Here is a 25,327-nt window from a genome sequence, read left to right as displayed (position 1 = left end):
AAACACTTTGTAAGCATTTAATAATAGTATTTATTATTATTATTCCATAAAATGAAGATAGCAATACCTATCTTGCAGAGCTATGGTCAACAATGAAGTGAGATAATGATTGCAAAATGTTTGCATGGTGTTGTACATCTGGTACTGGGTACTTCCTAAATGTTAGTTCTCGTAGCCTCAGCGTCTCACCCTTAGTATGTACTCAATAATGGCTGTATGGGCTTCCCTGGTGGCGCAGTGGTTGGGAGCCCGCCTGCCGATGCAGGGGACGCGGGTTCGTGCCCCGGTCTGGGAAGATCCCACATGCCGCGGAGCGGCTGGGCCCGTGAGCCATGGCCGATGGGCCTGCGCGTCTGGAGCCTGTGCTCCACAACGGGAGAGGCCACAACAGTGAGAGGCCTGTGTACTGCAAAAAAAAAAAAATAATAATAATAATAATGGCTGTAGCTGATGATAATGATGGCTTCGACCTGGGGAGGATGCAGCCTCCTCAGACTGAGGAGGAACATTCTTGCTCTGCTAGAGAGCTAGGGGGACTCTGGAGGGCTGGGCCTTCAAGGGTTTGGGCAACACACAGCCTTACATCAACCAATATGCCCACATACGGAGATGGATTTGGAATGACATCCTGCATCTTTCTCAGGTTTCTTCTCCTGCTACCGTTGGTGCCCCTTCTTTGATTTTAGCCTATTCTTTTTGGCTCATGCAGATAACTGTGCATTTCTGTGTTCACGTACACACTATGAACGTTCATGAGTACACAATCCTGTGTGTGTGTTGAGTACTTTCCCACTTATGAGCATTGCCCCTCTGGTCCTCCCAGCAAGCCCGCTAACGCAGACAGGGCAAGCTTCATTATTATCCCTGCTGAACAGCAATGGAATCCAAGACTTCAAGAAGACGAGTGGTACACCCAAGGCCCCCGGGGACTTGGGACAAAGCCATCTCACTCAAGTTCAGGATTCTTCCTACTAATATCTCAGGCAGCCTCCCACACGCATGTGTGAGTTAATGTGCATATACACACATGTGTGTACTCCACACATACACAGTAGATTCAAATCTCTGAAGGGAAGGTTCATGCCTTATCGATCTTAATATTCCCTGCCCCACATAAAATGCCCGGCAGCTGGAAAAGAAAAAACATTGTGGAATTGAGTTGGCCTTGACTCTTGAACAGGACCCTCCTGGGGGAGGGGTGGGGAACACAGATGAGAATTATAGCCAGAGCCAGGGTTCAAGACCAGCTTGACTGAACTCTACAGTGCTCTGACCCTGGATTCCAGCTTTACCCAGACCTTTCTCAGGTCATCACAGAGCAGAGGACCCGGTCACCAGGAGGGAGTGAGATGCTCAGGGAGACAGATGTGCCCACCTGGCTCTGCCCTGGGGTGTGTAACAGCTTCTTCTGGGCGGTGGGATCCTTGGCAGGCAGGAGTTTGCTCTACACCTACTGTGCTAATCAACCAACTGCCTCAGCTGCCCACCCGGGGCCTGGCACCCACACTGGTCCCTGGCAAACCCGTTGAAGCAGGAGCCTCATTCATGTGGGCACGGAGCACTGACAGGAACCATGGGACACTAGAGATGAGAAGCCCGAGCTAATAAAATGGTTGCCATTGGGCACCAGTGTTTGCCAGGCACGTCTACATCAATACTTGTTCTATTCTTCACTCCGCCAAGGCATGGGCGCTGCTGGGGTCTGACTCAGCCCTCTGCACTGGCTTCAGCTATGAACTCATTCCCCTCCGACATTTTATTTATTTATTTTTAATCTTTATTTATTTATTTGGCTGCCCTGGGTCTTAGTTGCTGCATGCGGGATCTTTAGTTGCAGCACGTAGGCTCTTAGTTGCAGCATGAGGAATCTAGTTCCCTGACCAGGGATCGAACCTGGGCCCCCTGCCTTGGGAGCTCAGAGTCTTAACCACTGGACCGCCAGGGAAGTCCCACCCTTCTCCGATATTTTAAAGATTCTACGTACTCAATTGATTTGGCTTTGCTTTGCATCTGTGCTCTTTCTCCCTATCCTGAAATGGGATGTCACTCTGTCCTGTCGGCTGGAAAGACTTCTGGAGCAGGAACGCGGAGGCGGGCTCAGCACAGGTGGCCCAGGCAGCTGCCCACGCCACTGCCATGTGCTTTCAAGAGCCCTGTTGGCTGCCCCATTCTCCCCTCTGCCCACAGACATCCCAGCGCCCCTGAGTGTCAACAGGAAAAGGTCGGGTCATGAATTAGACAATGGGCAGTGAGTGGGAAGAATAAAAGCCAAAGGCCTCACATGGGGACTCTGAGACCGCATGCACCCCGCCCCCGTTACCCCTCAGGCCTCATTTCCTCTTACTCTCCCCTCACATCCCTCTTCACTGTTCCTGGAACATGCCAGGCCCACTGCTACCACAGGGCCTTTGCACTACTCTTCACCCAGACGGCCCCACGCTCCCTCCTGCTTCCTGTTCAGTGCTTTGCTCTGATGTCATTTTCTTGCCGAGGCCTTCCTTGACCACCTCCCTACAATTGCAAGCCCCATCCCCCACCCCCTTGCTTTTGCCCTGGCTCCTCTCACCGTCCACCTTAGTTATCTGGTTGATGATTGTTCTCCCCACCTCCACAGTTTTGTCTGTTTGCTCACTGCTGTTTCTCCAGCACCGAAGCAGCGCCTGACACGTAGCACATGCTCAGTGACATTTGTTAGATTTTTGCGTGGATGAGGCTGGCCTGTGAGCTGATTCCAGACAGCCCTGGGTTTGAATCAGCCCCACTCCCTTCTGGGCCTGACTCAGTTCATCTGTCTGATGACAGGGGCGCATGTGCCGCTGGGTAAGCTGCCTTCCAGTGGTAATCATTGGTGAGTCTGGGTAATATCCTCTTCCCACCCAAGAAAGGCCCGAACAGAAGGCAACGAGGGAAGGGAGGCAGGAAGCAGCTGCCAGGATGACTAACTGGGATCTTAAGTCATTGTCCCCCAGTGCCAATCGTTACAGGCCTCAGCAAGGCTCAGGATTAGTGAGACTCATGTGGCTTCCCGGCCTGACCCGGCCCAAAAGGGCCATGAGGCGCACTTGGAAAAATAACTCCATCATAGCGAGCTGACACTGAGGCCTGGAGGAGGAATTGAGATGTGCTGGACTTTGTACAGAAATTTTGCAAAACTAGACTTGATTCAGCTCTCATTCAACAAATACTGTACTTATAAGGACTCCCTCAGTGCCAGGCACTGCTCTAGGCAGGAAGAGAGCAATAAACCAGAGGAGAGAGGTCCTGCTTTGACCTGTGTGTTTACTTGTGAGTCCTGGCGTGCCATCCCTCCCCAAGGCCCAGGGCCTGCTTTCCTTCCACCTCCTGCTCCCCAGTATTTTAAATCTCCCCAGATCTACTGGCTGCATCTAGATAGATAGATGCCATGTATCTCAAAACCAAAACAACAGCAGCAGCAAGAACCTGCGCTCCCGCTAGACCACTGAGACAACAACACTGAATCCCCCGCATCTCTCTCCGTCATCCCAGTCACATCGACTTTGTGTTCTGTCTCCCTTTCGGGAAGCTCCAGCTCTCTTTCTCATTCTCAGCATCTTCGTGTCTTTGGTCCTACCATTCCCCAACAAAGTCACCTTCTGTACCTGTGGGGTTAATTGCTCCAGTGGTTCCCAAACTAACTGTATGTCCCCGTATTCAGCCCCTTCGAACATTCATCCTTATCTGAACTGTATGTCCCCGTATTCAGCCCCTTCGAACATTCATCCTTATCTGAACTGTATGTCCCCTGTATTCAGCCCCTTCGAGCTGTATTATCTGAACTGTATGTCCCCTGTATTCAGCCCCTTCGAGCGTTCATCCTTATCTGAACCCTCTCCTCCCTTCCCTCTGCCTCTTCAGAACTGCTCATCACATCACCCTCTCACCTTCAAGGGGAGGCAGGCTTCTCTCAGTTCCCCAACCCTTGAGAAACTCTCCACCACACAGAACACCTGCTTACCACGAGTACATTGTCATCTGTACTGCGCACACACCTTTCCATGTAACTACCGACTGTCCGAGATTGTTTCCTGTATGCATGTCTTATCTCTCCGTGAGACTGTAAACTCCTTGAGGGCAGGGACAATTTCTATCTTTCTGTATCCTATACAGCCCAGTAACCACTCACTCGGCAATCAATCAGTGACAGATCTGACCTGGATTTACCAAATGGTAATATTTAAGAATAATACACTTGTCTACAGATGTTAAAAGGAAAATGTAGCATGCAAGGCGGTATTATACGGTCTGATGACCACGGTGTAAACTATGTACTCATAAGGGTAAAACTGGAAGGTAATCGGTAAAAATAAAAAGCATTTTGTCAGGGTTGTTGGACTATGAGTGATTTGTTTAATAATCTGTAACTATTGTTAGTGCATTGTTTATGCATTTGAAAAGAGTTTTTTTTAAATACGTGGAGGGCTTTAAGTGTCATCGAAGCATTCCGCTCTTGGGTACAAACTCATTAAGTCTTTCTTACAAAATAAGAGGAAGTGGGAGCGGGGTAGGCGGGACTGGCAGTCCTTTCGAGATTTTACTCAAGTCGTATTTATACACAAATAGCTAAGCAAAGGGGGGAAGACGCCAAAGTCCAAGTTTTGCCTGCAAATGTTTATTCCCTGAGGATGGGACAGAAAAAAATAAACAGCTTAAAATAACCAATGAAATCACGTGAGCTGTAAAGATTTTTTTTTTTCTCTCCACCAGAATGGGAAGTGTGTGCATTCCCCTTGAGTTTCCTGGTGTTTTGTGCTCTGAAGCCCCAGCGAGCGGGGAGTATGACTGGGAGAGGGAGAGGCGGGGTACACCGTCCATCCGGGCACGGACAGCTCTGGGCACAGGCTTCCTTTGAGTCCTTAACCTCTTCTGACATATTTATTTTATTCATATCAGACTGGGGGCTCTCGAAGATGAGGACCATGCTCTTTCTGTCAAAGACGTGGCTCCACAGCACACCTAATATCTAAGAGGAACCCAAGAAGTCACTGGTCCAATGCCCTCATCAGACCCAGGAGGGCCAGGCTCAGAGGCGTGTGCAGAGGCCACATAGCCTGGGATTCTTGGGGGGGGCTCTGGAGTGCCCAAGCCCAGCCCCCAGTGTCGCTCAGGTATTCAGAACATCCCTCTAACGAGTGTGGGTTGAGCATAGATTCCCTGGGCCAGAGAGATGGCAGAAGAACGACAATAAACAAAGCGTGCTCCCTAACATTAAGGAGCTTAGGATTCAGAGGGAGAGATGGGGCAAGTTCACCGATAACCAGGATACAAAGCAGAAAGGAAGAAGCGTTGCAAGGGGCATGCGCGGAGGAGGCGGGGAGCCTCTGAGGAGGTGCGCTGAGAACGGCTCCAACGGCATGAAGCTGGCATTAAGGGGTTCAGGATGATGCAAATGAGGTCAGAGGCACCGAAACAGTTGCATTCATTAAACAAATACTGGCGGATCACCCACTACCAGGTGCCAAGCAAGGTTCTAGGCACTTGGGGAGCAAATCTCTCCCCTTGTGAAATTTACATTCAAGTAAGAGAAGGGACTTGCCTGGTGGTCCTGTGGGTAAGGGGCCGGGTTCCATCCCTGGTTGGGGAACTAGATCCCGCATGCCGCAACTAAGAGTGCGCGTGCCACAACTAAGAAGTACGGATGTTGCAACTAAAGATCCTGCATGCCGCAACAAAGACCCAGCACAGCCTAAATAAAAGTAAATAAATATTAAAAAAAAAAAAGAGAGTAGGGACACTACACAAGATATATAAGTAAAAGTAGGTTAGGTGGGCTGGTGAAAATGTAAAATTGTGCAGCCACTGTGGAAAATAGTAGGGCAACTCCTCAAAAAATTAAACATAGAATTATCATTTGATCCAGCAATTCCACTTCTGTGTATATTCTCACCCCATGAAGAAATCTGGGGTAAGAGTAGTCCAGAAAGAGGGATCAGCAAGTGCAAAAGCCCTGAGGCAGAAACGGCCAGGAGACCATTGTGCCAAAGCCATTGCCATGAGAATCCATGGGTTTACCGTGGTGCCTCTTTGGTTGATTCCAATGGTACTAGGGAAACTGCTAAATAGTGGAACTGGGAAAAATATTCCTCAGTCCTGGGGGACAATGCAAGAGCATAGGTTCTTCTTTGGGTGAGAGCTGGGAGGAGTGAATTGGCTTTATTGAACTCAGAGCAAAGTCACTATAGGCTCTAGCAGTTACACTTCTTTGGGGAAGTGTATGATCACTCAGACCATAGAGCTTCATGGAACCATAACTTCATTTCTCTGGAAACAATTCTGCTAGGACAGGAACTGAGAATTCTTTCTCCATGACTTGTGGGTGAGTGTGTGTTCTATGAGAACACTGGGTTTTGCATTTCTCATTACACTGCTCTCATAGCTCCTGGGTTTGGAAGAGGTCACTGTCATTAAATTCTTTTATGACTTTCGCCCCCATCAAACCAAGGATAAAGGTGAATAAAGAACTCATCCAAAGCAGAGTGCTCCAACGCCCCAAGATAATTTCTCTTCATAAAACCTGGAGTTTCATGCCAGGGGCATTACATAAAAATAAAGCCAGAGTAACCAAGCGCAAATTATATTGTTATAGACAAGGCTGTGAGATGAAATCTTTCTTTCAAGATATTTTAGTTGCCAGATGCCAAAGATAGTAGACTCTCTTCTTGTTGAGACTTTGCCAGCCTTGTAGCTAATGCCCACTGTAGCTGCATTAAAGGCTCTGGGGCACCTCTGCCAAGACGTGATGGCCAAGAACCAGTGATGACTTCAGCGTAGGCTTTCTCCACCTGCCAGCCCTGCCGCCATCTTGGTCTGGCCTGCACACCAGCTTCCTGACTCTGTCTGATTTGCAGGTCCCATTGGATTGTTTGTCCTCACAGTAAAGTTTTTAGGAAGCTAGCTTAAAGTTGAACGCTGAGGGATGCTGTGGCCCTAAGGGTGGTCTCTGGAGGGATCGTCTCTGGAATTCTCTGCTAAGACCCAGTGTGTCTAAGCCACGGTGTTATGGAAAGAGCATAGGAAGAAATAGGAGACAGGAAGTCTGAGGCTTAATCATGATTCAGCTCTGTGCTGGTTACCATCTGCTTGCTTAACCCACCCTAGAGCCACGCCCTACTGGACTCTGCCCTGCCCTGTGCCCCAGGAGACTGACCTGTATAGACATCAGCAGGCTCCGTTGTCTTCTGGCCTAAGTAAGGCCAACGGGGATCTCTAGGAGGAGAGAGAGGTTGGTTGTTAGTTACCCCGACTCCTTCCTAGGTCGCCGCAGGCTGCCGTCTCTTCCCCCTGAAGGTGTCTCTCTCCAGGTTCTGGTGATTGCGCCCTCCTCTCTCTTTCACAGGCCTAGGTAGCTCCCCAAAACTCCACAATGTCCCTTGCATTTTTCCCACTTTTGTAAAGAGTTCCTTTATTGAATTCTGCTGAAAAGATCCAGTTTAAGTGTGTCCTCTTCCTCCTGCCGGGACCCTGACTGATGTGGTCGTGAATGAGCTGGGTGGCCCTGGTCACACCAACCTAGGTCTTGGTTTCATCATCTTTAAAATGGAGATAGGATTTCCCTGGTGGCGCAGGGGTTAAGAATCTGCCTGCCAATTCAGGGGACATGGGTTTGAGCCCAGGTCCGGGAAGATTCCACATGTCGCGGAGCAACTAAGCCCGTGCACCACAACTACTGAGCCTGCACTCTAGAGCCCACGAGCCACAACTACTGAAGCCCGTGCGCCCAGAGCCCATGCTCCGCCATGAAGAGAAGCCCCCACTCGCTGCAACTAGAGAAAGCCCGTGCGCAGCAACGAAAACCCAACGCAGCCAAAATATAAATAAGTAAATAAATAAATTTATTTTAAAAAATAAAAATAAAATAAAATGGAGATTAAAATGCCAGTTCTTACACACTCATTCCAGAGTTTTCATTAGGTTTATAATGCATATAAAGTACTAAATAAACACGTTTTAAAAATAAATATGCTATCTAAGTTTCACAATTCCAGGAATGCCTAAAAATAACATGTTATCTTTTATATGTCAATATACTGCTACCAAATATATGACACTTTGGGTAGTTTTTCTAAAATACACATGGGATTTTATTAAATACCCAAAAGGTTAACTGGTTTTCACTGTGATAAACATAAACACATTAGATGGCCAGTAATAATCCTAAAATCCCAAATTCAGGAAGACAGATAAGACAAAAACACTTTCCATATTTTGTACCCTTCAAGGTAGTAATAATTAGAATTTACCCTTCAAGGTAGTAATAACTAGGAAAAAAATCTAAACATACATATTGACATATCTTTCCTTTTTCATAAATAAAAATAGCTTTATTATCACCATTAGCTACCAAGAGTCAACCTGGTATAGGAAAAAGGACATTGACAGACTTAAAAGACACATCCCGAATTTATTTTTTATTTTTAAAAACTGTAATTTAATTTTTATTTTATATTGGAGTTTAATTTATTTACAATGTTGTGTTAGTTTCAGGTGTACAGCAAAGTGATTTACTTATACACATATCCATTCTTTTTCAGATTCTTTTCCCATATAGGTTATTACAGAATATTGAGTAGAGTTCCCTGTGCTATACAGTAGGTCCTTGTTGGTTATCTATTTTAAATATAGTAGCGTGTGTATGTTAATCCCAAACTCCTAATTTATCCCTCTCTGCCACCTTTCCCCTTTGGTAACCATAAGTTTGTTTTCGAAGTCTGTGAGCCCGTTTCTGTTTTTTTTTTTGCAGTACGCAGGCCTCTGACTGTTGTGGCCTCTCCTGCTGCGGAGCACAGGCTCCGGACGCGCAGGCTCAGCGGCCATGGCTCACGGGCCCAGCCGCTCCGCGGCATGTGGGATCTTCCCGGACCGGGGCACGAACCCGCGTCCCCTGCATCGGCAGGCGGACTCCCAACCACTGCGCCACCAGGGAAGCCCCGGTTTCTGTTTTGTAAAACATGTCCTGACTTTAAATGCCCCTTCTGACACATCCTATATGTGTGACCTCAGACAGAGCATTTAATCCCTCTGTTTTCATCAGATCTGTAAATGGAGGTAACAGTTGTCTCCTCTACTTCTGTATGAGATAACAGTGAAAGTCCCTTGTAAATGAAATTGAGCTATTGGTAATTGCTCGCCCAAGGCTTCTTTAAATACGTCATCTCTGATTATTCTCATCTGATTAAGATAAGTGGGGGCACTAGGGCTGCCCTGATTTGAGACTCAGAGGGGGATGGTGTAGGTCTTGGGGGAAGGAAGTGAGGGGACAAGACTAACTAGCACGGAAGAGCCACCCTGGGCTGGCTGTAGTCCAGACATAGAAGTTGGGCTTAGCGGGAAAAGACTGGTCCTTGCCCTCGAGGACTTTACCCTTTAACTAGGGAACTAAGTGTAACCCGCAGAAAATCTTTCCTGTGTGCTTCACAGGAAGCTCCAAGCTCACTGAGCACTGGAACATCTCCATTAGGCTGCAAGGAGGAGCTGGGCCTCCAGTGGAACCCAGGCGCAGGGGTGAAGCATGGGCACCCAGCAGGGAGGAGGCTGGCTGTGGGGAGGGGAAAACAGCTTTAGGAAGGGGACAGACTGCCGGGGCCTCAGGGCCAGGCATGATAATAATTACATTCATGCATTAGGAAACAGAAAGCCACCACACAGTTGTGAGCAGAGTCCCAAGGTGAAAGTGGATTTTTGAGAAAGATGGGTTTGGCAGAGATGGGCAGGATGAAGTGATGGAAAGACTGCAGAAAAAAGATTTTTTTCCCACTCCTTTAAAGAAACCTAAATATTTGCAGTATAACTCGTGACTTAGGATAAGTGGTTCTACCTCCTAACAAAGACAGGCCCCTCCCAGAATATTTGTTTTCCCTTTAAATGAAGTTTATTTACCCTTCAAAACAAGACGCTTACACTACTGTGAGGTGACTGTCACAGCTCTGAAAGTCCCAAATCACACGGTGGGTCTCCACTCAAGACCCTGTGGATTTACAACCACACTTCTCGTGCTTGTCACACTCTAGTTACCAGAGTATGTGGGCGTTTAAAAAAAAACGGCAACAAAAAACTCTTCCCACACAATATTAACCCTTTGGTATTTCAGAGATGAACAGTGAGGTTCAATTTGGCCCTCTTTTTGGTTTTTGTGAGCTGCGTTCCCTTATTGTCAACTCACCCTGCAGACCCAGCTCAGCAGTGAAGGCTTATTCACTATCCCACCCAGGCTTTGGCTCAGCTTAGACCCAGAAGCACCTGGATTAGCTCCCTCAGTAGCCAACAACATTTTGTCTCGGGTCCAAGTTGTTTATTTATTTTTCCTAGGCTATTTGAGTCACTGAAAGAAATGTATTTGCTTTTTCAACTTCTCTATTCCCTAGAATGTTGCTTCCTTTTTTTAAATACATGACATGATAAAGAAGTTATGCTGAGTGTTTTTTTAGCAGATTTTGAAGGAGGGGGAGGGAGGGTCTAATTTGAAATAGAGAAAGAGGGAATTAGCCTTTTATTTGGTTTTTATTTTTCCCCTGCATTGTCATCTTCACCATCTATGTTGAAATGCAACATATATTGGCACAGAACACACGAAAGGCACTGGTGTACATAAATGTCATAACTCCTGCCCACTGGGAGCTTCCAATCCAGTTGGGTGGTCTGTATGGAATCAGCTATAGGTTCTGGGTCAGGACAGAAGTCTAGAGGAGGGGGCGGTGGTCAAATGAAGGGAGTCAGGGAAGATTTGGAGGAGGTGGGGCCCCAAAGGCTTTGGACCTGGGAGACCCAAGCTGAGGGATGGGTTCTGGGCAGGGAGAAGCCCCAGGAGAGGCTGCAGAGGCTGACACAGGCTGGCTGTGTCTGATAAACTTGGTGTGCGGGGTGCACTGGAGAAGCGGGTGGGGCAGAGGGAACGACAACTCTGAAGGTAGGGCCGTCATGGAGCAGGGGCTCAGAACCCCCGGTCTGTGGCTGTCTTCAGGGGTCCTGAGCCCTGAAGCTGTGCTGCTTTGGGGGTATGTTTGTGCAGGCTTCAGCAGCGATGGCCACGGAGGCCCAAGGAGTTTGGGGAGAGCTTTGCATGCCTTGGCTGAAGGGTCTGGATTTTACTCCATGGAAGCCAATGAGTTTGGAGGCCAAAATGCAAGGTATCATGGGGAAAACAGTTGTTGTGTATGGGTTTTGTTGCTGTCGCTTGGTTTTTATTTTTTAAAGATTAATCCAGAGGTGGTGGGTTAGATGAGGAGGAACTCATGTAGGGAGATGATTTCAGTCTCTTATGGTTCAGGCATGAGGTGAAAAAGGACCAAACACGATGATGGGAGGGGCAGGAGAAACATTATAAAAGACAAATTGGCAAGAGTTTGTGACCACATGTGACGGGAGAAAAAGAATGTATTAGTGAATCAAAGTGACCAGTCAGCCCAAGCTAGGTATAACCAGGTTTATATGCAATACTGGCTTATTTCTGTAGCTTCTTGCTTTTAACAACAGATTTTGCTTACAAACTGCCCCAAGGATCATTTTCTTGAAGGATCAACATGCCTTCTCAAAAGGGGGTGTGAGTGACCAACAAACTTGGAACTCCTCTGTAGACAGAGAAGTTGGGCGGGGGCACCCTGTTGAGCTGACAGTGGCCAAACACGTAAGTTTCCAGGAGAAAGTCACAACAGGCCTTAGGAATTCATCAGGTTTCCTTGTTACATCTTTCTTTTAACTTATTATTAAACAGGCAACATAAAATCATTGAAGAGAGTTGCAGAAAACAGGAGAGAGCATTTCCATTTTTGGCTTTGGCAGCTAGATGCCGGAATAATCCTGCTGACCAAGGCAGCGAATGCCCCAAATAAAAGTCCATATTTGTTGAGAACCCACTACACTCAAGACACTTCGGAATTTTAAAACAATGAATTCAAAGGTAAGCTGTAACAAGGAAATTAATGTTTTTTTAATACCACTTTCACTTAATCAAAGAAATATTAACACTTTTGTTATCTTGAAAAGAAATGGATTAGCCAGAATATTGTTTCCAGACATTTGTTTGGGTTTCACTGGACTTTTTGCCTTTGGGTCAACAGAGTTTGCTCCTGTCTGTGCAGCTCTGAGTGGTGCTTGTGAGCCAGACCCCACCCAAGCCACAGGGGGAGATTTTCCAGGTTGTTCAGGCAAGGTTGTCACCTCCTGTGCCCGGAAGTGGGGGTCACTGCAGTGCAAGCTGACAGGCTTCTCTCTGGCCCTGTCTCAAAGCCCCTTTCCAACAGGTCTGCTAGAACCTGAGGATGAACAGAGCAGGGACTGAGGCCTGGGATCAGATGGGAAGCTGGAATCCCTCTGGAAAATCCATTTAGCATTATCTAGACAAGTCGAAAATGTATAAACCTTAAGTCCCAGAAATAACCCCAGAGAAACTCTCGATGGTGGGCCCCAGGAGTCACATGCAAGAATGTTCGCAGCAGCACTGCCAGCAACAGCAAAAAAGTTGCAAACAATCCAAACATCCATTGAGAGGCACATGGAGAAAAAAATGGCAGAGCGTCACATAGCAGAGTATGATACAGCTATAGGCCACGGCATACAGGAATGTCACAAATATCATGTGGAGCAGTGAGAAAAGCAAGTCAAAGAATACGCACTGTATAATTTCGTTTATATAAAGTTCAAAAGTGTGAAAAACCGGCAGATGGTTCAAGGATGAGTATTTTAGGGTAAAATTACAAAGAAATGCAAGAGGATAAGCAACAAAAATTTAGGAGGGGGCTGGGTTGGGAAGAAGTACACAAGGGGGGCTTCAATGGTGTGGGTTGTAACATATCTTAAACTGGGTTGTAGGTAGTTGGGTGTTCATTTTTTTTTACACTTTCTCATATGATCTATTATATGCATTTACTATTGAATTGGATTTTGAAAAACAAGATAGGGGCAGAAGTCTCCTTCAAAAGACGTGATTACAAAGCCTTATCCTCATATTCCCGGAACTCAAAACTCATCAACTCTATCTTTGCTTAACAGTCAGACAAACAAAATGAAGAGGCCAAGTACGTATATGTAGCAAATGTAGATGGAGAAAAATGACCCAAGAGCCCCACGTTTCTCTGTCTTCTGGATCATATTTGTGTTTTAGCATTTCTTCTTTTTTATTTTTCATTTCTTATTGTAGTGGGAGGCACAAACTACTGGGTGTAAGACAGGCTCAAGGATGTATTGTACAACACGGGGAGTATAGCCAATATTTTGTAATAACTGTAAATGGAAAGTAACCGTTAAAAACTGTATTGAATTTTTTTTTAATTTTTTAAAGAAAAAAATAATAATGCAGATAGTAAAGTCTATGGTAAGAAGATATATTTTGCATGAGAGTTTAAACTAGCCAGTTTGATAAGAGGTAGACAGTATGAGGAACAGTGGAAAGCAGCTTTATGTATGGATGAAATTGTTATTGTCAAAATACAAATAAATAAAAAGGATTCAGGGGCTTCCCTGGTGGCACAGTGGTTGAGAGTCCGCCTGCCGATGCAGGGGACACGGGTTTGTGCCCCGGTTGGGAAGATCCCACATGCCACGGAGCGGCTGGGCCCGTGAGCCATGGCCGCTGGGCCTGCGTGTCTGGAGCCTGTGCTCCGCAACAGGAGAGGCCACCCAGTGAGAGGCCCGCATACCGAAAAAAAAAAAGGATTCAGTGTTGAAATTGTGAAATCGTAAAGAAAAAATGAGCTATAGAATAACAAAAAAAAAAAAAACCCAACACATTTCTTGAGTATGTCATAAGTTAGGCAGGGTTTAGGTTATGAGGACTGGCCAGTGGCAAGACATGCTTCCTGCCCTCGTGGAGAAGACAGATAATTAAGCAATAGCGGTAAACAAGTGCTGCACGGAAGTACAGGAGCGGGGGGAGACAGGGCAGCGGCAGGCAGCTGAGCCTGGGGAGATGTGCTTTGGAGGGTAATAAAAGCAGATGCGATTTAATACTAGGCCACGTTCCAGGCACTTTACATATTCTATACACCATAGACGAACTCGCTGAGTCCTCACAACAACGCTAGTGAGGTAGGTGCTATCATTAGCCCCGTTTTTTTGCAGATGAGGAAACTGAGTTGCAGAAGGGTTAAGTGACCAGCCCAAGGTCACACAGCTAGCAAGTGCTGAGCCAGGGTTTAAACCCCCCTGCACACTGGTGTTCTTAACCACCGCCCTCTGCTGCCCCTCATGCTTCCCTGAGAAAGTGACATTCTGGCTGAGGCCGGAGAGAGGAAAAGCAGTCCGGCAGAAACAGAGGAGGGGGTGGTGAGAATTCTGGGCAGGGCCCGTGTATGTATCACTTGAAGGTGATACAAGGAGCTAAAATAAGTATTTAGCCACAAAAAGTGTGAAAGACCCTTCCAGCTGAGAGCAGTCCTCTTTCATCTCTTTTTTTTCGGGACTTGGCCTAGAAGAAGCAGTGCCGGAATGAGATGAGGTCCAGGGGAGGTGGTCTGCGCTCCGTCAGTTTCCCTGGGTGAGACACAGCCCTTGGTGCCAGGGCTCCAAGGGTTTCCAAAGGCCCATGGCAACAACTGCCAGGGCTCCTGGGAACGTCCCCAGGCATCCAGGATCCTGCCGCCTTGCCAGTCTCTCTGTCCCCTCTTGGCCTTATTTCCCAGATGGACCCAACATCACTCAAGGATGAGACCTAAGGCACGACCTAGCAAACAGCTGGCAAACTATTTTTAAAATCCAATTTAAAATTGTGTATGTGTAAGCCCCAGTGTATTTCTCTGGGGGATTCTATCTTTCAAGTGGAAATTTTTTTAAGTCAAATAAGGTAATCTCTATTTTGATTCCCATCAAACCCAAGTGCAGGGCCCTGCGGCCTAGGGTAAGTGCTAATCCACTTTAAGCACAGGCAAGTCGGAGCTTGGGAGCCAGGGCGACTCCAGGACCCAGAGAGAAAGGTCAGGACTGCTGATATTTATCGTGTTAACACTGTTAGTGTGTGTTTGGCTTTGTCTGGTAGAAGAGAAGAAATAGAAGATATGAGTTATGGCTGTGGACGTGGGGGAGAGCGAGGCTTCGGGGATCTGCCCGAATGTTGTTCAGCTTCCTAAATCTTGGACTCTTGCTAGCCCCTTTCCAAGAAAAAAAAAAAATCAAGCATTCGGAAGAAATAGGAGTGAGGAGAGAGGAGGGTGCCCGGGCAGGGAACAGAGCAGAGAAAGCGAGAGGGAGGGCAGAGAGGGGTGGGGACTCAGCTCGCCAGCACTTCACAAGGCCTGCTTGTCTAACTCAGGCCACTGTCTTTTTGGTGATTCTGCAGTTGCCTAGCCTCAGCCTCAGGCGCCACTGGTGAGATAAAGCATCTTGTCCCAGGGCCAGCCGCATAGCTTATCCTGCGAGGATGACAGCATTTTGCTTCCCCTGACAAACACCTTTTGCATTCAGCCAATCAGATTTATTTGTCTGCGCTTTTCTTCTCTCTGAGGCCTAAACTGGATGGATACATCTAGAAAAAGGATTTCCGCAGCTTTTTCTTCCCCCCCAGGTACTTTCTAAATTTCATTGCTCCTACCTCACTCTTTTTGTCTCAAACAAATAAACAGACAAACTTTAGGGTAACCCAAAATGACCCTTGGCTGCCTGAAGGGTCAGGCCTGTTGTGGCCACAGCCCTGGCCAGAGTCATCATCCAAGCAGGTGAAAAGTTTTTTGTTTTTTTTTAATTAGTTTATTTAATTTATTTACTTTTGGCTGCACTGGGTCTTCATTGCTGTGTGCGGGCTTTAGTTGCGGCGAGCGGGGGCTATTCTTCATTGCAGTGAGTGGGCTTCTCATTGTGGTGGCTTCCCTTGTTGCGGAGCATGGGCTCTAGGTGCTCAGGCTTCAGCAGTTGTGGCATGCGGGCTCAGTAGCTGTGGCTTGTGGGCTCTAGAGTGCAGGCTTAGCAGTTGTGGTGCACAGGCCCAGTTGCTCCACAGCATGTGGGATCTTCTCGGACCAGGGCTCGAACCTGTGTCTCCTACATTGGCAGGCAGATTCTTAACCACTGTGCCACCAGGGAAGCCCCCAGGTGAAAGTTTTGAGTCATTGGAAGGAGACATATCCTGGGGTGGAAAGGAGACGGTCCCAGCCAGGCGAGGTGGGCCTGGAGTGGAAGGAAGCTCCAGACAGAAACACCTAATAATTTGTTTGCTGTGATGGGACCCAGGGTGGTGCTGCAGGAGGCTGCTCTCAGGAAGGACAGTTCTAGGAAGAAGGAAGGGAATAAGGCAGGGAGCCAAGTCAGAGGAGGGCTTTTCAGATAAACCACAAGCCTATAAATATAACTTCCCAGGGCTCAGCAATTGCTAGTGTCTGCAGCCATGAAGTGATCACAGTTTCACCAGGCAGCTCATGCTCAAGTCTCATCCTTTAAAAAGCCGTTTTTCTTTTTAAGTTTATCTTTTGGATAACTTTAAAAAAAATTAATTTATTTATTTTTGGCTGCATTAGGTCTTCATTGCTGCACGTGCGCTTTCTCTAGTTGCAGTGAGCGGGGGCTACTCTTCGTTGCGGTGCATAGGCTTCTCATTGTGGTGGCTTCTCTTGTTGAGGAGCATGGGCTCTAGGCATGCGGGCTTCAGCAGTTGTGGCACATGGGCTCAGTAGTTGTGGCATGTGGGCTCAGTAGTTGTGGCTCGCGGGCTCTAGAGCACAGGCTCAGTAGTTGTGGCGCACAGGATTAGTTGCTCCACAGCATGTGGGATCTTCCCGGACCAGGGCTCGAACCCATGTCCCCTGAATTGGCAGGTGGATTCTTAACCACTGTGCCACCAGGGAAGCCCTGAAAAGCCATTCTTGTATAGAACTAATGGATAGCAAACCCTCAGCACGTGTCAGGCCCTGATATATGGTAACTGCTCTCTAAATACAAGCCAATATCATGATTATTATTGAGCAGAAAGCTGCCTTTCCCAAATATTTAGCCACTGGCCCAGTGCTGTCTTTAAAAGCAACCAGGGGACTTCTCTGGTGGCACAGTGGTTAAGAATCCGCCTGCCAATGCAGGGGACATGGGTTTGAGCCCTGGTCCGGGAAGATCCGACATGACGTGGAGCAACTAAGCTTGTGCACCATAACTAATGAGCCTGTGCTCTAGAGACCACGAGCCACAACTACTGAGCCTGCGCGCCACAACTACTGAAGCCCGTGTGCCTAGAGCCTGTGCTCCACAAAAGGAGAAGCCACCACAATGAGAAGCCCGCACACTGCAACGAAGAGTAGCCGCCGCTCACCACAACTAGAGAAAGCCCGCACACAGCAATGAAGACCCAATGCAGCCAAAAATAAATAAATAAATTTAAAAAATAATAATGCTGTAAAGAATAAATAAAAAATAAAATAAAAGCAACCAGGTCCATGTCTGATCCTCTTTGTTCTCGTTTCCACAATAAACATCTTCAGTTCCTTCCAGCAGATCTGATACAGCATGACTTCCAGACACACCACCATGGTTGCCCTCAATAGACAATTAGAATTATCAGTGGCCCCTTAAAACATTTTAAACATGGTACCCAGGCTTGAATCTAATATCTCAGTTATTATCTGACCATACAAGAATATAGTGGGAAAGTACTCCTTAAATTCTCTTACCTGTTCATACACAAATCATTATGCTAAGCATGCGTGAAATGCTGGAGATTCGAAAATAAATACAACATAGTGCCTGCTATTTGCAATTGCCCCAAATGGGGCTACTTATCATCATACTTGAATGGATCAATAAATCATGGTCTATTCACACAATAGAATATTACATGGCAATGAAAATGAACTATCTACAACTGCATGCAACAATATGGATGACTCTCACAGATGCGATGATCAAGCATGCCAGACACAGGGGCTTCCCTGGTGGCGCAGTGGTTGAGAGTCCGCCTGCCGATGCAGGGGACACGGGTTCGTGCCCCGGTCTGGGAGGATCCCACATGCCGCGTTGCGGCTGGGCCCGTAAGCCATGGCCACTGAGCCTGCGCGTCCGGAGCCTGTGCTCCGCAACGGGAGAGGCCACAACAGTGAGAGGCCTGCGTACCACAAAAAAAAAAAAAAAAAAAAAAAAAAAAAAAAAAAAGCCAGACACAAAAGAGTAAATACTATTTTTGATTTATTTTTTTTAATTCACAAAAACAGCTGAAGCTATTCTATGCTGTTAAAAGACTGGACAGTGGTTCCCCTGAGGAGGGAGATGGAGCGCGTAAGAGAACACATTATTACTATAATGCTTAGTTTCTGTATCTGGGGGCTAAGCGCATGAACATATTCAGTTTGTGAAAACTCTGTGAGCTATACATTTACAATATGTGCATTTTTTCTGCTTGACTGTTACATATTAATAAGAGGTTAATGGGGGGAAATCTCATGCATAGGATCAAGTTAATTGGAGGAGACAGAGAGTGAGATAACTTTGGTTCCACAAGGTAAATGTGGTGATAGAGAAATATATGATGTGTGTTACAGCCACACAGACAGAAGGAGGAGCAAGCAGCTGAGGCTCAGGGATGGAACAGGGCCAGTGAGATCCCCTGGAGGGACTCTAGAACTAAACAGGAGCTGAACATCATTCTCTGAGACTGAATACTAGGAAAGAAAGTAATCTTGTTTTAGATACACTTACAGAGAGAGGGCTGAGATGTTAAAGGCACTCACCCCTGAGGGCCTCGTTTGTTCCCTGAAGTAGAAAGGCAAGATAGGCCACAAAGATGAGAGTGGAAGTGAAAGGTGAGAAATGAACATGGTGACCGTTTAGAATAACTGGGGAATGAGAGCCAGAGCCAACCAAGGATAAGTAGAAATAATTTGATGGGTGGTACAGGGAGAGCCCAGCAGAGCTACAGACCGTGAACTTGGAGTGGGGCCCTTCTCACTGGTGGGTGGCCTTTTCAAGAGCATAAACAGAAAGTCCAGGGTAGCTTAAAAATTCAGCCGTTGTGTCTGGCCAGGAACGGAGAACATCAGTTGTGTGTGACCCCACTCCCTCCTGTTTTCCTCTCACAGCTCTGATCGTTCCTCAGCCTCACTGAGGGTTCCTCTTCCTCTACCCAACACTTAAGGATAGGTGATCTCTAGAGTCCAACTTTGAACCTGGTCTTTTTTTTGGTCTACCCAAATCCTAAGTTTCAACTACTACTGGTTGTCGATCTGATGTGTTCCATCTCCAACTCAGAATTCTCTGAGCTCCATCCCTATATGTCTACTCAACATGATCAAATTCAACATGTTCATCAACTCAGCACGTTCACAATTGAACTCATTATTTTCTTTCCCACCCTCTTCCATCTCTATCCCTCTCCTTCCTTCTGAGTGTTTCCTTGGACAGCATCCCCATCCACTCAGTTGCCCAAAGCAGATGCCTCAGCCCCCTCATCCTCCTTATCCAATCAGGCATCAAGACCATCCGTCTCCAGGACTTCCCTGGTGGCCCAGTGGGTAAAACTCCACGCTCCCAATGCAGGGGCCTAGGTTCAATCCCTGGCCAGAGAACTAGATCCCGCGTGCATGCCACAATGAAAAAATTTGCATGCCGCAACTAAGAGTCCACATGCCGCGACTAAGAAACCCGCATACTGCAACTAAAGCCCTTAGTGCTGCAACTAAGACCCAGTGCAGCCAAAATAAATAAATATTAAAAAAAAAAGACCATCAGTCTCCCTTTTTAATAACTCTCCTGTCTGAGGCAGTGTCTCCACCCCCGCCATCACTTTCTCAGTTTGGGCCCCGCTCTGTTGCAAAAGCCTTTGACCAGTCCCCCTGACTCTAGTCTCATATCACCTCTCCATCCTCCAGCCCGCTGCCCTGGTGACCTTCCTAAAACCCAAACGATCGGTCACAATGCTTTCATTAATGCAGCTAAAACAAGACAGTCCTGTGTCAGGACAAACCATAATCTCCCAACTAAGGGATCCCTCTTCTCCTTCTTCTTTATCCCTCCACGTTCCTTGTCCGTTTCTAAAATATTTATTATTTTAAAAGTCTTGTATTCACATAGTATTAACAAAAATCAAATAGTATAGAAAAGCATCAAATAAAAGGCAGAAGTTATCTTTTCCTCCTGCCAACCCCCAGAACCATTCTCCAAAAGTTACCACCACTTCTTATGTACCCTTCCTGAAAGAAAAAGTCTGCATATATCTATTTTTTAATTTAACACAAATAAGATCATATTGCTGTGCACACTGGTTTATTTTTTTAAACAAAACACATCTAGAAGATCTTTCCATGCCAGTATATACAGGTCTACCTCATGTTTTAATTATTGCATACTTTTCCATTACGTGGGTGTATTTAACTTATCCCCTGCTGATGGATGTCTAGGTGCTTTCCAGTTTTTTTGTTATTACCGACAATGTTGCAGTGAACATCCTTGTACATAATTTTGGCATAATTTTGCCAGTATATTCCTAGGGCAAATTTCTAGCAGTAGAATTTCTAAGTCACTGAGAATAGGCATTCAAAATGTAGACAGACATTGCTGAATTGCCCTCCAGGAGAGCTGAATCTGTTTATGCTCCCAGGAATAGTGTATGAGGGTGCCTATTTCCCCATAATCTTGTGAACACTGGGCATTACCAAACTTTTTTTTTACCAATCTGACGGATGACAAATGGAATCTCATTGTTTTGCAATGCATTTCTTTTAACTAGAGTGAGGTTGAATACATGTCTATTACATGTCTATTCGCTATTTGTGTTTCTTGTAGATTGTTCACGTCCTCTGCCTATTTGGTGGTTAGTTTGAGTCTGGGTGTGTGAACTGTTGTCTCTCCCAGGGAAGTTAATAGATTGATAGAACTCCATGAATTTCAACTTTGCCCAAATAGGAGCCTCAAACAATCAAAGACTGAGTGGTCCCTGAAAGCTTAAGTAAGGATCTACTCCTGGAGTTTTCTGTCCAGTGATGCTTGGCCCAGTCAGCTGACCACACCTTACTTCTTATGCAAGCATCACCCCAAAAAGAAGCCACATATCTATTAGGAAATCATTTTCATTCCCTTTTCCTCTCAGGTCCTGGACACCATTAATCTACTTTCTGACTCTATAGATTTTCCTATTCTGAATATTTCATATAAATAAAATCATAATATGTGATCCTTTGTGACTGGCTTCTTTCACTTAGCATAATGTTTTCAAGGTTTGTCCACACTGAAGTATGTATCAGTATTTCATTCTTTTTTATGGTCAAATAATATTCTACTGTATGGATATACCACATTCTGTTTATTATTGATAGACATTTGGTTTGTTTCCAACTTTTAGCTATTATGGAAAAACTGCTATGAACATTCATGTACTAGTTTTTGTGTGAACATATGTTTCAGCTCTCTTGGGTATATATCTAGGAGTGGAATTGCTGGGTCATACGATCATCCTATGTTTAACTTTTTGAGAAACTACCAACCTGTGTTCCATAGTATCTGCACCATTTTACAGTTTCACCAGCAATATATGAGTGTTCCAATTTCTCCACATCACTCTCAACACTTGTTATTATGTCTCTTTTATTATAGCCATGCTAGTGGGCATGAAGTGGTATCTCACTGTTTTGATTTGCATTTCTCTAATGACTAATGATGTAGACCATATTTTCATGTGTATATTGGGCATTTGTGATCTTCTTTGGAGAAATGTTTATTCAAATCCTTCGCCTATTTAAAAGTTAGATTTCTTGTTTTTTTATTGTTGAGATGTAAGAGTTCTTTGTATATCCCGGATACTAGACCCTTGTCAGATATATGATTTGTAAATATTTTCTCCCACTCTGTGGGTTGTCTTTTCACTTTGTTGACAGTTTCCTTTAATGCAGAAAGGTTTTTAATTTTGATGAAGTCTAACTTATCTATTTTTACTTTGGTTGCTTGTGTTTTTGGTGTCGTATATAAGAAACCATCGCCTAGGGACTTCCCTGGTGGTGCAGTGGTTAAGAATCCACCTGCCAATGCAAGGGACACGGGTTCAAGCCCTGGTCCGGGAAGATCCCACATGCCACGGAGCAACTAGGTCCGTGTGCCACAACTACTGAGCCTGCGCTCTAGAGCCTGTGAGCCACAACTACTGAGCCCATGTGCCACAATTACTGAAGCCCACGTGCCTAGAGCCCGTGCTCCACAACAAGAGAAGCCACCACAATGAGAAGCCCATGCACCACAACAAAGAGAGCCCCCACTCGCTGCAACTAGAAGAAGCCCCGGTGCAGCAACGAAGACCCAACACAGCCAAAAATAAACAAATAAATAAATAAATTAAAAAAAAAAAAAGAAACCATTGTCTAATCCAAGACAATGTAGATTTACTCCTATGTTTTCTTTTAGGAGTTGTGTAGATTTAACTCTTACATATATATCTTTGATCCATTTTGGGTTAATTTTTCTATAGAGTGTGAGGTAGGGGCCCAGTTTCATTCATTTGCACGTGGCTATCCAGTTGTCCCAGCACCATTTGTTGAAAAGACTATTCTTTTCCCCCTTGAATGATCTTGGCACCTTTTTGAAAATCAATTGACCATATGGGGACTTCCATGGTGGCCCAGTAGATAAGACTCCACGCTCCCAATACAGCGGGCCCGCATTTGATCCCTGGTCAAGGAACTAGATCCCACATGCACGCCACAACTAAGAGCTCACATGCTGCAACTAAGGAGCCCGTGAGCCACAACTAAGGAGCCCGCCGGCCGCTACTAAGACCCCATGCAACCAAATAGATAAATAAATATTTTAAAAAAAGAAAGTCAACTGACCATAGATGTATGGGGTTTATTTCTGGACTCTCATTCCTATTCCTCCAAACTTTCCTTAATGTGCTTTGTTACTTTTATACATATATATATATTTTTTATACATATTTTTTTTAAAAAAATAAGCCTAAAAAATAACTGTAAAGAGGAAGGGATAGCTGTATTCATGCTCAGCTCCCAAGAGGAAAACCTACATGGGGTCCACTTACTATTAGACACTGTCTTTTGTGATTTGTTGCTTAGAACAAGAGCAAAAGCTGAGAGTTATACAAGTCTTCAACACCGACTCCCTCCAGTTTATGTGCTCCCAAGTGTGTCTGAGGGAACGTCAGGAGGGAAGCATGGCAGGAGGCCAAGGGGAGAGGGTCAGAGCCTGGCAGTGTCATTGGTGGCAGCAGTGGGCCAGAGTCCAAAAAGAGGGCAGAGTCTGTACACACCAGGCCACATCTACAAGGCGTGGTTTGTGAGAGATGGTTCTCAAGGCCCAGCCAGAGTCCAGAAACCATGAATTTAGTCCAATCTCCAATTCTCAATCCAAAGGAATGCCTAGGGCAATATCTCTGGAATAGATACTGTGGAATAGGATATATCAGAACACTGTAACTTAGGCTGGGACTGTGGGCAGTATCCAGGGTGTGTGGGGGGGTGGGGTTAGGGGGGAGGGATCGAGGGGGAGAGAGGGAGAGAGAATGAGAGAGAGCAGTCTATTTTGTAAAGTTTGTATATTTAAAAAAATTAAAATTCAGTGGTCTCCCTAGGGACAAATGACTTCAAAGGACCAATTAATGGAGCATGGTGGGGGGCTGTCCTTTTCAAAGAGGGCTCTGCAGTGGTGCTGACACCTCAGAAGCAGGTTGTCTGGTATTTGGGACCTTCCCATGAGACCTGTGCCATAGAAAATGCCTACTCTACCTGGGGAGGCTAGGCTGACTGGACTGAAGCAGGTTCCTCCACCACACTCCACACCCTAGAGATAACTCACTTTTGTTGTTGCTGTTAATATTATTTTTAACTTACAGAAATAAGTGTTGCAAATTTTTACAATTTTAAATAACACAGGAGTGAATACAGGAAAAGCATAAATCTCACTCCACAGAAGTAGCTGCTATAAAGCTTGGTGCTTAGACTCCTAGTATTTATTCTATGAACCCAAACATATTTTATATATCTATATAAATGTGTATATATATATATACACACACACACACACACATTTGTACTTACACATATGCAATAATTTTTACAAAGATGAAAATTGTTTCAATTTTTTTTATACAGAAGAATATCACAGACCTATTTTCAATCCATACATATAATTGTACCTCATTCTTTTTATTTTTAAATTTTATTTATTATTTATTTATTTATTTTTTACTTATTTTTATTTTTGGCTGCGTTGGATCTTCGTTGCTGTGAGTGGGCTTTCTCTAGTTGCGGCAAGCGGGGGCCACTCTTCATTGCAGTGCGCAGGCTTCTCACTGCAGTGGCTTCTCACGTTGCGGAGCACGGGCTCTAGGCGCGCAGGCTCTGTAGTTGTGGTGCATGGGCTTAGTTGCTCCGCGGCATGTGGGGTCTTCCCAGACCAGGGCTTGAACCCGTGTCCCCTGCCTTGGTAGCTGGATTCTTAACCACTGTGCCACCAGGGAAGCTCCTCATTCTTTTTAATAGCTGCATAGTATTCCATTGTGAATGAATGAATGAACAATTTTTCAATTTCTCTGCTAGTATCCATTTAAGCTCTTTCCATATTTTTGCTATACAAAAAATGTTGATATAAACACACACAACATATTTACACATCAAATGCTAATATTTCTTTAGAATAGGTTGATAATAAAAACAAAAATAAACAAATGGGACCTAATGAAGCTTAAAAGCTTTTGCACAGCAAAAGAAAACATAAACAAGACAAAAAGACAACCCTCAGAATGGGAGAAAATATTTTCAAATGAAGCAACTGACAAAGGATTAATCTCCAAAATTCACAAGCATCTCATGCAGCTCAATATCAAAAAAACAAACAACCCAGTCCAAAAATGGGCAGAAGACCTAAACAGACATTTCTCCAAAGAAGATATACAGATTGCCAACAAACACATAAAAGGATGCTCAACATCACTAATCATTAGAGAAATGCAAATCAAAACTACAATGAGGTATCACCTCACACCAGTCAGAATGGCCATCATCAAAAAATCTACAAACAATTAATGCTGGAGAGGGTGTGGAGAAAAGTGAACCCTCTTGCACTGTTGGTGGGAATGTAAATTGATACAGCCACTATGGAGAACAGTATGGAGGTTCCTTAAAAAACTAAAAATAGAACTACCATACGACCCAGCAATCCCAGTACTGGGCATATACCCTGAGAAAACCATAATTCAGAAAGAGTCATGTACCACAATGTTCATTGCAGCTCTATTTACAATAGCAAGGACATGGAAGCAATCTAAATGTCCATTGGCATATGAATGGATAAAGAAGATGTGGCACATATATACAATGGAATGTTACTCAGCCATAAAAAGAAATGAAATTGAGTTATTTGTAGTGAGGTGGATGGACCTAGAGTCTGTCATACAGAGTGAAGTAAGTCAGAA

At 45.3% G+C, this 25,327-nt stretch overlaps 1 long non-coding RNA gene across 1 annotated transcript in view; it reads right to left on the bottom strand.

The window, feature by feature from the left end:
* Positions 1–25,327, bottom strand: part of LOC113632181 (uncharacterized) — a 66,226-nt gene that overhangs the window by 33,288 nt on the left and 7,611 nt on the right. The window contains exon 2 of the long non-coding RNA XR_003437716.1: positions 7,166–7,224. This is a non-coding gene — a long non-coding RNA (uncharacterized LOC113632181). The remainder of the gene's footprint in view (positions 1–7,165; positions 7,225–25,327) is intronic.

Source organism: Aethalodelphis obliquidens, unplaced genomic scaffold, assembly GCF_003676395.1.
Source record: "Aethalodelphis obliquidens isolate GAN/ISIS:26980383/991018 unplaced genomic scaffold, ASM367639v1 scaffold35, whole genome shotgun sequence".
Taxonomy (NCBI): domain Eukaryota; kingdom Metazoa; phylum Chordata; class Mammalia; order Artiodactyla; family Delphinidae; genus Aethalodelphis; species Aethalodelphis obliquidens.
Note: the sequence above shows the minus strand (reverse complement) of the source record. Positions and strands in the feature narration are given on the sequence as shown.